Here is a 12,788-nt window from a genome sequence, read left to right on the forward strand (position 1 = left end):
CACACTGCACATGCTCAGTTTGGTGTGTATTGCTAGAGAGTTTTTTGGGAGGGTACACATGATCGGCACAGGGCCAATCAGCAGTGTCCAGACAGAGGGTCAAAAGTCAAACAGCCTCATAGGACAGTTAAAGGAGAATGAAAACTCCCCCTACAAGCTTTAACCAGTGCTTGGCCGGACACTGATAGAAGTCAAAAGACTGCTCTATACTGCTGATGAGGAAAGGTATTGAGCAGTTTATATTTAATAAAACAATTGCATTTCCGTGTTTTTTGTACTGTGGTAGACCAGATATAGAGAATGCAGGGTCCTGGGTTTAGTAACACTTACATTTTTATTTTAATTATAAAGGTGTACGTTTTCTTTAAAGCAGGCCTATAATTTGTCATGTGATCCTATTTAAAGAAAAGATTATGGTTTATCTTACCATTTAGCAGAGATCAATGCCTAGGCTTTTGGTTAAGTGAATAGACTTTGTAGGATACTGCCATAGCATATTCTACATTGACAAGTACTATATTACATTTTATTACTTTTTTGAATGAGATGGGCATCATATTTGACTACCGGTATGTCTTAAAGCGGAGTTCCACAAAAAAGTGGAACTTCCGCGTATCTGATCCCCCCCCCCCCCCCGGTGCTACATTTGGCACCTTGCTGGGGTGCTGACATTGCTGGATTCCAGGACAGGTAGACAGGTAAGTGCCCTATTATTAAAGGTCAACAGCTACAGTATGTGTAGCTGCTGACTTTTTTTGATTTTTCATGGGGGGGGGGGCACCACTTTAAGATAAAAATAAAAATGGAAGCAGCAGTGGTAATAGAAAGTTTATGTGATCTCTAATTAAATATTCTTTTTTTTTTTTTAAAGGAAACTGTGCAAGATTGCTAACAATGATAGAATTATATTTTACCTACTTCCCCTGCAAAGGAAGAGAAGCTGATATTCAGCTTTCAGCAGCTCTCCAGCATGAAGGATTCTAAAGATAATTGTAAGGATAGGTGCTCATTATGGATTGGCATGCAGCTTTCGTTTGTGGCAGATTGCAGCTGTGTTCATGCTGTTGGCCATTGTCTCCTGTGGAGCCATTTAAAGATAATTCATCTCCATGGTGGAGATGGGTGCCAGTCAAACAAAAGAAAAGCAAACCCCTGTATTTCATCACCAAATAATGATTTCTTCCGTGTCAAACAATGATACTGATAACTACAACATTTATTCAGAAAAATGAGACAATGAATATATTAAATGCCATGTAAACTGAACCAAATGAACCCTTCCATACCCAGTAATAACTTGAGACTAAAGACTCGTACACACTAGTAGTTTTTATTTTGTTCAACCCAGCAAAAAAACTGACAGCTCAGAAGGAGCTGCTGTACTAACTATCCAATGTTAGCACAGTGATCACCCCTGTTATTCTATTGTGTTCTAACGGGGGAGGCTGCACCCCCGTTAGAACACTCCGATCAGTGCTCTAAGCCAGAGCACCGATCAGGAGCCAATTGGCAGACCTTTTTCAACAGAAGCCAACTACACAACCAGCTTCTGTTGGACTATCTCCAGTACACACAGGGCGAATGTCCAATGCCATCTGACATTTGACCTCCTCAAAAAAGCATTGGCAGTAAGGCGTCTGGTCATAAGGAGTAAGTCCAATTCAACTCATACCATATAAGTTACGTCATTAAATCCAAGCCTTAAAACTATTCCCCTAGGGCATGGAACTAAAAAAGGTTAAAGAGGAAGTAAACCCTGATGGGTTTACTTCCTCTTTTTTTCCCTGCAAAGGTAAAGCATAATGGACTACTATGCATCGCATAGTAGCTCATTATGTGTCACTTACCTGACACAGGAGCCAGCGAAGTCGCCGCTGATCCCTGTAGTCCGCCGCATCCATGTTGCTTGTGGCGTCTCGCAGCTCCGACGAATCACAGCGGCGCAACCGCGATGACGTCACTCCCGCGCATGCGCACGGGAGTCGCGCCTCGCAGCTCCGCCACTGTCATACGGCGAAGCCGCGATGACGTCACTCCCGCGCATGCGCACGGGAGTCGACAAATTTGGCAAATCCATTCTTGGATTTGCCGCATTTAGTGCGCATGCGCGCCGCTGTCTACGGCGCATGCGCCGTAGACAGCGGTGCCCATTTTCGGGCAAATATCTCCTAAACCATATAGGTTTAGGAGATATTGCTTGGACCTACAGGTAAGCCTTAATCTAGGCTTACCTATAGGTCCAAGTTGTTTGGAAGGGTTTACTTCCTCTTTAAGAAAATGACAGAGAGTATGGACCGCTGATAAATCTAAAATAATATTTATTGATATCAAATAGTAAAAACCACCAATTAGGTGGATACAGTGCTTGAAAAACGTATTCTGACCCCTTGAAATTTTCCACATTTTGTCATGTTACAACCAAAAATGGAAATGTATTTTATTGGGAATTAATGTGATAGACCAACAACACACATAATTGTGAAGTGCAAGGAAAATGATAGTTTTACAAATTTCTTACAACTAAATATGTGAAAAGTGTGCCATGCATTTGTATCAATACTTTATAAAACCACCTTTTGCTGCAATTACAGCTGCAATGATTTTTGGGTATGTATTTTTGGGATATTTTTGCCCATTCTTCTTTGCAAAATAGCTCAAGTTCTGTCAGATTGGATGGAGACCATCTGTGAACAGCAATTTTCAAGTCTTGCCACCGATTCTCAATTGTATTTAGGTCTAGACTTTGACTGGGCCATTCTAACACATGAATCTGCTTTGATCTAAACCGTTCGATCATATCTCTGGCTGTATGCTTAGGGTTGTTGTCTTGCTGGAAGGTGAACCTCCACCCAGTCTCAAGTCTTTTACAGACTCAGGTTTTCTTCTAAGATTGCCATGTATTTGGCTCCATCCATCTTCCCATCAACTCTGACCAGCTTCCCTGTTCCTGCTGAAGAAAAGCACACCCACAACATGCTCCTGCCATCACTATGTTGTGCAGTGGGGATGGTGTGTTCAGGGTGATTTGCATTGTTAGTTTTCTGCCTCACATAGCATTTTGCTTAGGCCAAACAGTTTAATTTTGGTCTCATCTGACCAGAGCACCTTCTTCCACATGTTTGCTGTGTCCCCCACATGGCTTCTCACAAACTGCAAAAGGGACTTCTTATGGCTTTTTTTAAACAATAGTTTTCTTCTTGCCACTCTTCCATACAGGCCAGATTTGTGGAGTGCACGACTAATAGTTTTCTCCTGTGGACAGATTTTCCCACCTGAGCTGTGGATCTCTGAAGCTTCTTCAAAGTTACCATGGGCCTCTTGGCTGCTTCTCTGAATTATTCTCTCCTTGCCCGGCCTGTCAGTTTAGGTGGACACCCATGTCTTGGTAGGTCTGCAGTTGTGTCATACTCTTTCCATTTTCGGATGATGGATTGAACAGTGCTTTGTGAGATGTTCAAAGTTTAGGATTTTTTTGATAACCTAACCCTGCTTTAAACTTACCTACAACTTTATCCCTGACCTGGCTGGTGTGTTCATTGGCCTTCATGATGCTGTTTGTTCACTAAGGTTATCTAACAAACCTCTGAGGGCTTCACGGAACAGCTGTATTTATACTGAGATTAAATTACACACAGGGTGACTCTATTTACTAATTAGGTGATTTCTGAAGGCAATTGGTTCCACTAGATTTTAGTTAGGGGCATTAGAGTAAAGGGGGTTGAATACAAATGCACGCCACACTTTTCACATATTTATTTGTAGAAACATGCAAAAAACATTTATCATTTTCTTTCCACTTCACAATTATGTGCTACTTTGTGTTGGTCTATAACAGTGATGGCGAACCTCGGCACCCCAGATGTTTTGGAACTACATTTCCCATGATTCTCATGCACTCTGCAGTGTAGTGGAGCATCATGGGAAATGTAGTTCCAAAACATCTGGGGTGCCAAGGTTCACCAACACTGGTCTATAACATAAAATCCCAATAAAATACATTTACATTTTTGGTTGTAACATGGCAAAATGTGAAAAATTTCAAGGGGTATGAATACTTTTTAAAGGCACTGTATGTGTATGGATCTCATTCCTAGACAGGGCACACACTAGTTCACTTGACACTGCATGAATTCATACTACATAAAACAAACATATAACTGAACTTAACACATAAACAAGCTTGTCCGGACGCCAAAGCATGCTGGCAAACAGAGTGCTGCCACGGCCAATGGCCGTATGTTAATAAAAAATGGGGAGCCACCTATGGTAGTACTCCTGTGTGTCAGCAGCCTTGGTGGCTCGAGCCGGGGAGAGGGTTTGCTAGTTGACTGAGGGGTTGCTCAATGGCTGTGCTGCTGGGTACCGTGTGGACCTGTCACATCAATTGGTCTGGTGAAGAGGAGATATAGTTAATCATCCTGCATGAGGATTTCTCCAGTTTATGGGGGATTCCAGTGGAGGAACTGTCACTAATGAGCCAAGTATGGAAGCACTAGCTCTGGTATTAACATTAAAGATCTGGTGGCTGCACATTGTCACCTTGCAGAGTTATTCATACTGATGTAACACAGTATACCCCTGGGTGAGGTGTGGTTGAGGCATATCCACCTGGGTCAGTGGATGCCGTGGAGAAGTACACTTGTGGATGTTGTTGCTATGAATGGGAAGGGGGGGGGGGGGGTGCCAAGATGGGACAGGGTGTGTATGTATCAATGGTATTAGGGGATCTAATCACAGTTCCAGTTTGTCTTCCTCTCCACCATCCCTACATGGAATTCCACTGGAGGTAAGATCCACAGGTGATGATATCCAGGTACTTGGTAATGATAGTCCAGCGCAGCTGGTTACTGATGTCTCCCTCATCAAAGCACTCGCCAATCAAATCGCAGTGCAGGCGTCCTCCTCCAACAGCTGGCCAACGCTAGCGGGATTGCTGCAAAGAGCTTCTCGGGCATTGACAAGCTTGTTTATGTATTAAGTTTAGTTATGTGTTTATTTTATGTAGCATGAATTCATACAGTGTCAAGTGACCTAGTGTGTTCCCTGTCTGGGAATGAGATTCATACACATATCCACCTAATTGGTGGTTTTTACAATTTGTTATCAATAAATATTTTAGATTTATGAGCAGTAATTTTCTTAGCCTTTTTTGTTTCCCGCCCTAGGGGTATCATTTTTTTGTTTTAGAATGCCTTCTCATTGTACGTCACACAAAATTTCTTTACACTGTCACTTTTATTAGGGGTTTTAGAAACCAAAACGAAAAAAAATAAACAAAAACGAATGAAACGAAAATGATTTTTTTTTTAGTAAGTGCACATGTCTATTAGATACCAGCGACACCCCAATTACCCAATCGCCTGCACTGCTACCGATGGCTCCGGTAAGCGATGGAGGGCACCAGAGAGTGGTGGGAGGGGGGGCCCTCTCCCGCCGCCGATAAAAGTGATCTTGTGGCAAATTCACCACAGAAACCACTTTTATCTGAAATTGGACCACTCACCAAAGAAGAGGATACCGGGTTTATGGTAGCTATCTGCTGACACAACAATATCCCTCTTCAAAACATATATCGGCGTGAGTGGTTAAATGGCGGTGACTGCAACGTTGCGGCAGACAAAACTGACTCCAAATGACACTTTTTTGGGGACCAGTGACATTATTACATTGATCAGTGCTAAAAAAAAATGCACTGTTCAAAATAAAAATGTCACTGACAGGGAAGGAGTTAACTCTAGGGGTTAAGTGTGTTCCCTTAGCGTGTTCTAACTGTAGGGGGGGTGGACTACCAGTGACATGAGAAAGATCACTGTTCCTAATCGCGGGGAACAGTAGATCTCTGACATGTCACTAGGCAGAACGGGGGAAATGCCAATGAACATTTGTTCTGCCTGTGTACATAGCAATCGCGGGGTTACGTGCTCCTACCGCCAGATTTGTGGGGCATTTCGGCCGCTAGCGGGTGCTTTTACCCCCGCTAGTGGCCGTGAAAGGGTTAAAACCACCAGCAATATGCCGCAATAGCGGCGTTTTGCCTGCGGTATTACAGCGCTGCCCCATTGATTTCAATGGGGAGCAGCGGTGGAGGAGCAGTAAACACACCGCTCCAAAGAAGCTGCTGGCAGGACTTTTTTCTGACGTCCTACCAGCGCACTTCTGTAGTGTGAAAGCCCTCGGGCTTTCACACTACATACAATGGTGCAGCTTCTTTAGGGCGGATTGAAGGTGCTATTTCTAACGCTATAGCGCCTGCAAAACGCCCTGGTGTGAAAGGGGTCTAAAGTAAAAAAATGGCATGGGGTCCCTACAAAATCCATACCAGTCCCTTTTGGTCTGGTATGGATTTTAAGGGGAACTCCACTCCAAAATTGAAGAAGAAAATGGTGTGGGGTCCCCCCAAAATCCATATCAGGCCCTTATCTGATCATGCAGCCTGGCAGGCCAGGCAGGGGGGGGGGGTCAAGTGAGTTACCTGCCCACTCCTACATCACACCAGGCTGCTTGCCCTCAACATAGAGAGGGTGCTTTGGGATGCCCCCCCAAAGCACCTTGTCCCCATGTTGATGGGGACAAGGGCCTCTCCTCAACAATCCTGGGCTGTGATTGTCTGGGTCTGCTGGTGGGGTACTTATCGAAATCTGGAAGTCCCCTTTAATAAGGGGGCCCCCAGATCCTGCCCCCCATGTGAATGGATATTGGGTACATCGTACCCCAACCCATTCACCAAAAAATTTCAAAAAGTAAGTAACAGCGTAAACAGTTTTTGACAAAAAAAGTAAAAAAAATAGTGTTCCTCAATGTATCCATCGTCAAACACACCGCCTGCAAAAATAGAAACACCCCCCACTGTCATCTCTTGGGAAGTCCCTGGCCATCTGCCTCCTCTCTACTTTGACATCTCTTATAAAGGCAAGGGGAGGGGCCATCTGGCTACATCATCCGGTGGCATCGTCATGTGCCGTCAGAAGAAGCGGGGCCACCAGATGACTTAACCTGATGGCCCCGCCCCTTTTCTATAAACAAGCTGTCAAAGCAGAGAGGAGGCAGATGGTTGGTGGACTCCTAAGACATACCCGGCTTTTTCTTCTTCTTTTTTTCGAGTCGGCAGGCGTTGTGATTGACGATGGATTACATCGAGGGACATTGTTATTTTTTATTTTTTTAATAAAGGACTTGTCAAAAACTGTTTACTGTGTTTCTTATTTTTTGACACTTTTTTGACGAATGGGTAAGGGTACGATGCACCCGATACCCATTCATATAGGGGGGTGTTAAAGGGGGCTTTCAGATTCTAATAAGCCCCCTGCCTGCAGACCCCGACAGCCACAGCCCAGGGTTGTTGAGAAGAGGCCATTGTCCTCATAAACATGGGGACAAGGTGCTTTGGGGTTAAGGGGGTGCAGAGTCCCCCTGCCCCAAAGCAACCACCCCCTATTGTTGAGCAAATACACAAGGATGGTGACTGAAGGAAATGTAGATTGTCTAAAGGTGATTTCTTAACCCCTTCATGTCTGTCAAAGTGTGACGTTCAATCCCCACACAGGCCTGGGAGATTAGCCCATTGAGACAATGACATAAAACAACAAAGTCTCTCAGAGCAAATCTAATCTTTATTCTTTGGTGTGAATATTTAAAGGGGGCTTTCAGAAAGTACCACCCTGTGAACGTGTCATACAGATTATCCAATCATATACAAGTACAGCCTACAATAAAAGTAAAACTAGCAATTCCTCAAAATCATGTGCTTTCCAAGAAACAAAACAACTAAATAAGATAACAGTAACATGGGAAACAAAACTAGACTAGCAAAACTTGAGCATACATTTTGTGAGGTGGATGTTAGAGAGAGACACAAAATGGAAACCAAATTTCTTAAAGAATGAAAGCGGTTAAGCTAAATATCCCTTCAATCCCCTCTTAGATCATATAAGATGATCTCTACATTCTATGTTGTGTCTTAATACTTCTTTGGGATTGTGGCATTGATTGCCTGATGACTCTTCATGTATGTCATGTAGGATAGAACCTTATCGGGAGATTGAAGGCGTGCAACTATGCAAGTGCAACACTTAAAGCAGAGGTAAAGAATCAGAGCAAGGATAAATATCATAACAATAACAAGGACAATGTCTTTTAACCATGAAAATATACCTCCAAGCCCAAATCCTGCATTGGCAAATGGGCTCCATGTTTTAGCAATGTCCCTAGCTTCCTGCTGGAGCTGACTTCTAAGGGATGTCCCCTTTTATCATCCCCTACCACTCCCATGACAGGTACCAAGTATGCAAGGTAACACCATCCCTTAATATGAAGGGGCACCCAGGGATAACACACTTTCCCACAACATACATAAATACTTTGTCCTAGTGCAAAAGGTCTCTTAGCGACAATCTCATGAGTGTACTTGTCCTGTGTCGCAATTATTGGTGCAATATTTCACCTACATTTTTAGGGAAAGAAGAAAAGTTATGCAAAGTTCAGTTTAGCCCTGGATCAGATACTTGAAACAGTGAGCAGGCATTCCCACATCTTGATGTTAAATATTGACCTGCTGCAGAAAGAAGGGTTAGTCTGTGTCTCATTCCCTAAATTAAAACACCAATCAGGGGAATGACTTCTACCTACTATTGGAAAGGTAACACAGTTGTTTATGTACAGAGTGGATATGTTAGTCAGGAATACCGGAGGAGGAGTCTCCTTGAGAAAGGAGGAAATATTTAAAGGTACAGACAAAGGGGAAATTCAGGCAGTGCTAGGATGTAATTTGTTACATATCCTACATTCTTCATCCCCTGATTTTTTCCCGAGCATAAGCATACTTAAATTTTAGCAAAAGCATCTTATCAGTAAAACTATCTCCAGTCTCTCTCTTGATTCTAACTTGTGTCACTGTAATGTTCTCTTGTGTGTTTGTGTGTGTGTTCCAAAGATACTTTTAATTGCACCCAAATCTTCAGGTGGGTAGGAACACTGTCAGAGAGATCAGGAGGCAAAATGCCTTGCCAGAAGTCTGTGGTGAAATAAGCGAGGTCATCTTCTCTGGCCGGACCTGCTTTCCCAGGAACTCCTCCATCGTCTGCTTGGACTTCTGCTTGAGGGTCCCCGGTATCCAAGGTCTCCTTCCTGCTCTTGGGGCTTTGGGCAACCTTTTTTACTCTGCTGGCATGGATCCAGGACTGGCAATTTTCCACTAGGATGGCTGTTCTGGTCACTGCAACCACTGTGGTAGGAGGTCCATAGGGATACTCTTGCTTCTTACTTCTGTTCAGCTATTGGGCCACCACGGTGTCTCCCACCTTAAAGAGGTAAGTAGCTTCCTGTGAAGAAAAAGGAGAGGTGCGAGCAACATTTCTCTCAACTGTATCGAATGTTTCAACCAATTGCCTTACATATTCTTCCTGTATTAAGTCTAAATCTACCTTTTCCATCATTAAAGGTGCTCTGGCCCATGGGGTGGGGAAAGTTAGACCCATCAAGACTTCAAAAGGTGAATACCCTGTTGTCTTGGAAGGGGTCATTCTTATTTCTGCCAGGACTGCTGAGAGGACCTTCTTCCAGTTGGCAAAGATTCCTCCTGTGGCCTTTCTTATTTTGTCTTTTTTTAATTGTTCTGTTCATTCTTTCTCTTATCCCTGAGCTTTGAGGGTGGTAGGGAATGTGAAACTTCCATTCTATCTTGAGAGTTTTTACCAAGTCCTGGCAGACCCTTGATACAAATGTAGGTCCATTGTCTGAGTTTATTTGAAGTGGGCATCCCCATCGAGGAATGATTTCCTGAATGAGGATCCTCACTACTGTTTGTGCATCTTCTTTTGTGGTTACAAAAAGTTCAACTCATCTTGAGAAAATGTTCACAATTACCAAAAGATATTTCTGTCTTTTGCCTAGTTTGGGCATGTGTGTGAAGTCAATCTGCAAATGTGTAAAAGGAGTGTTTGGCCTTGTGTGGGTTGCTCCTTATGCATGTGATGCATATTGATACATAATCTTTAATAGTGATGGACGAACTTCCGACGGGACGTTTCGCGAACGCGAAACGCGAACGGACACAAACGTTCGCGAAAACGACCGTTCGCCGCGGGCTCCATTGACTTCAATGGGAGGCGAATTTCGCAAACCTTTAGGTCGAATTTGCGGCCACGGGGTAATTATTAGGGGGTAGCACGTAGTCCCACCACCTGGACAATAGCATAATACATGTATGAGGTGAATTTGGGATCGATAACTACAAGCATTTTTTTTTTATTTGGGAAATTGTTCTGACAATTCAGGACTATGGAGCTAATGAAGGCAATGGAGGAGAGGGAAGGTCAGGGACCAGGGTAGGCAAACAAGAGGGTGCAGGAGATACAGAGCACTGACAGCAGCACCGTAATACAGAGCACTGACATCAGCACCGTGACATACAGCGCTGACAGCAGCTCCGTGACATACAGCGCTGACAGCAGCTCCGTGACATACAGCGCTGACAGCAGCTCCGTGACATACAGCGCTGACAGCAGCTCCGTGACATACAGCGCTGACAGCAGCTCCGTGACATACAGCGCTGACAGCAGCACCGTGACATACAGCGCTGACAGCAGCTCCGTGACATACAGCGCTGACAGCAGCTCCGTGACATACAGCGCTGACAGCAGCTCCGTGACATACAGCACTGACAGCAGCTCCGTGACATACAGCGCTGACAGCAGCTCCGTGACATACAGCGCTGACAGCAGCACCGTGACATACAGCGCTGACAGCAGCTTCGTGACATACAGCGCTGACAGCAGCTCCGTGACATACAGCGCTGACAGCAGCTCCGTGACATACAGCGCTGACAGCAGCTCCGTGACATACAGCGCTGACAGCAGCTCCGTGACATACAGCGCTGACAGCAGCTCCGTGACATACAGCGCTGACAGCAGCTCCGTGACATACAGCGCTGACAGCAGCTCCGTGACATACAGCGCTGACAGCAGCTCCGTGACATACAGCGCTGACAGCAGCTCCGTGACATACAGCGCTGACAGCAGCTCCGTGACATACAGCGCTGACAGCAGCTCCGTGACATACAGCGCTGACAGCAGCACCGTGACATACAGCGCTGACAGCAGCTCCGTGACATACAGCGCTGACAGCAGCTCCGTGACATACAGCGCTGACAGCAGCTCCGTGACATACAGCACTGACAGCAGCTCCGTGACATACAGCGCTGACAGCAGCTCCGTGACATACAGCGCTGACAGCAGCACCGTGACATACAGCGCTGACAGCAGCTCCGTGACATACAGCGCTGACAGCAGCTCCGTGACATACAGCGCTGACAGCAGCTCCGTGACATACAGCGCTGACAGCAGCTCCGTGACATACAGCGCTGACAGCAGCTCCGTGACATACAGCGCTGACAGCAGCTCCGTGACATACAGCGCTGACAGCAGCTCCGTGACATACAGCGCTGACAGCAGCTCCGTGACATACAGCGCTGACAGCAGCTCCGTGACATACAGCGCTGACAGCAGCTCCGTGACATACAGCGCTGACAGCAGCACCGTAAGCAGCCCCAGGAGGAAGTCAGCACAGCACAGGGATGGTGTGATCCCCTCATAATAAGAACCCCCAGGAGGAAGTCAGCACAGCACAGGGATGGTGGGAGCCCCTCATAATAAGAACACCCAGGAGGAAGTCAGCACAGCACAGGGATGGTGGGAACCCCTCATAATAAGCAGCCCCAGTAGAAATATGACACCGCTCAACCTCTTCAAAGAGGAGGGTAGGGGCATATAGTACGGTGTGCTTTTTTGGGTCAGGGAAGTGAGCCAAATGAATTAAGAAGGTCTGTGTGCTTGATTCCAAAAATTGTTTATAGACATATACATGGTCTACTGATCACATGTGTTGAATTCCTCCGAGATCCATGCCTCATTCATTTTTAGAAATGTGAGGTAGTTAACACTGTGGTGAGCTAGGCGAGTACGCTTATCGGTCACAATCCCCCCTGCTGCGCTGAACGTCCTTTCGGACAGGACACTGGATGAGGGGCAAGCCAACAGTTCGATTGCAAATTGGGCAAGCTCTGGCCAGAGGTCAAGCCTGCCCACCCAGTAGTCTAGGGGTTCATCACTCCTCAGAGCGTCCACATCGGCCGTTAACCCAATGTAGTCGGACACCTGACGGTCTAGGCGTTCCCTGATGCTGGATCCGGATGACACCTGTCGATGGGTCGGCTGAAAGAATGACCTCATATCCGAAGTCACCAACACATCTTCAAACCGGCCTCTTCTTGCAGGCGCTGTTGGATTGGTACCCGCAAATCCTTCTCTGGGAGTGGGAATTGCTCCTCTGCCAGCGCACGCAAAAGCAGAATGCAGCATTTCTCGAAGCAAGGCCTGGAAGTGCTGCATTCTGACAGCCCTCTGCGACGGCGGTAACATTTCCGCCATTTTGTGTTTGTACCGGGGGTCTAAGTACGTTGCCACCCAGTACTGGTCCTTGACCCTCATGCTTTTTATACGGGGGTCCCTATTAAAACACTGGAGCATGAAGGCCCCCATTTGCACTAAAGTGGAAGCGGTGTGGTGGCCTGGCTCCTGCTCATCATCCAGGATAATGTCGTCCTCTTCATTCTCCTCTCCCCATCCTCGCACAACAGGGATCCCAGAAAGGTTTAAAGCATGCTCTTCTTGCTCCTGCTCATCCGCCCCGGCACCATCCTCCTCTGACTCCTCATCAGACTCCTGTTGTTGACTTGTCTCAGATAGAGTAGCCCCCCCTGGGAATTCATCCAGCATTGCGACTTCCTCATCTTC

This window comes from Lithobates pipiens, unplaced genomic scaffold (assembly GCF_037356315.1).
Source record: "Lithobates pipiens isolate NorthernLeopardFrog02 unplaced genomic scaffold, aLitPip1_a1.2 Scaffold_18, whole genome shotgun sequence".
Lineage (NCBI taxonomy): Eukaryota > Metazoa > Chordata > Amphibia > Anura > Ranidae > Lithobates > Lithobates pipiens.